We start from the raw sequence: 1,355 nt of genomic DNA on the forward strand, positions 1-1,355 counted from the left end.
ATGTGTACACTGTATGTCATTTAATTGAATGTTTTTACATTGTGTATTATGGGACCCATTATACAGTATACAGTAGCATACATGTAATAACATTTATTCATCTTATTCTATAAAATACAAAAAAAACAGAGCAAGTCAAGCATACAGTATTATCTGGCTAGTTTCTTCATGTCCATCGTGTACGTGCATGCCTATTAAGTATTATCATGTACAGATGTCCTACATGATTGCTCTTATTATTATTCATTACTTTAATTAGGTCAGTTTGTGATTGTTCCTGTGTCCTGTCACACATTTGAGGCTGACATGTACATGTATATGACGTGAGTTACCTTTAGTGGGTGGAGTCAGTAGTAAGTTGTCATGGTAATCATAGGAGTGTTCCTTATCCAATGGAAATAAAGGCAGTGGGTCATAAAGTTGATGTAGTGATTTATTGTCAAACGGATGATCCCATTCTCTTGGACGTTACCCATAGGTACAATGTACATTTATTGTATATCATGTATTGAGGATTTGGGGTTTATACTATAGTGGGTTTACTTATTTTGAATTAATCTCCATTGAGTTCAATATGTGTATTCAATATAATTAGTTCTACTTAAATTTATAACCTCTGCATTTGTAAATGAGAAATAATTTTATAGGTCTACCCTACATGTGCCTCTACTTTTACTCATTTTATGTGGAATATTTTAGTCCTGGCTTTATTGTAGTCTTGATTGAGTTGATTCTATAATTTAATACCAGTTCCTTTGTCTTTTGTAGTAGCAGTCATGTTCTTGTTTGTACATGTAAATGTACATGTACATGCATGTTAAAAGAATTATATTTTGTGGATAAAGTACATTTATATCTGCCATGTAAATGTCTGCCATTGCTAAAGTTTTGAAATCAAAACTTACAAGTCACTGAATGAAGCCAATATAGTAATACATGTACATGTACATTTGTGTACTTGTTCTCTCACTCTTGATCAAATTTATTTATTTTATTTAGTAATGGAACTACATCTGTTGTTTCAGCTGAAAAGAGAGTCAATGGAACGAATGATACAATATATTATTTCTCATTTTATGGAAGGTACATTTGTTATATGCCCATGTATGTATGTATGAATCTAATTCTTCTGTCTTTGGGCTCTCAATATGATACATTTCTTTTCATGTGCCAGTGGAAGTGCTGTACAAACAAATGGGAGTATGCATCATGAGAAAGATTTTTCTAATCTGATGCATTGACACTTACTCCCATTTGTTTCTATAGCACTTTCATTCTTGACGCTAGCGCACCTGTCACTTTGAGAACCCATCTTTATATGCTTATATGACTGTGTATGCTCATAGTACAATTCT

At 32.5% G+C, this 1,355-nt stretch overlaps 1 long non-coding RNA gene across 1 annotated transcript; it reads left to right on the forward strand.

Moving 5' to 3' along the window:
• The first annotated feature begins 240 nt into the window (after positions 1-240).
• On the forward strand, positions 241-1,084 carry LOC109593085 (uncharacterized). The gene is made up of 3 exons (XR_002190722.1): positions 241-323; positions 377-478; positions 1,000-1,084. It is a non-coding gene; the product is annotated as an uncharacterized LOC109593085 (long non-coding RNA).
• Positions 1,085-1,355: the final 271 nt, after the last annotated feature.

This window comes from Amphimedon queenslandica, unplaced genomic scaffold, assembly GCF_000090795.2.
Source record: "Amphimedon queenslandica unplaced genomic scaffold, v1.1 AMPQUscaffold_2944_Cont25056, whole genome shotgun sequence".
Lineage (NCBI taxonomy): Eukaryota > Metazoa > Porifera > Demospongiae > Haplosclerida > Niphatidae > Amphimedon > Amphimedon queenslandica.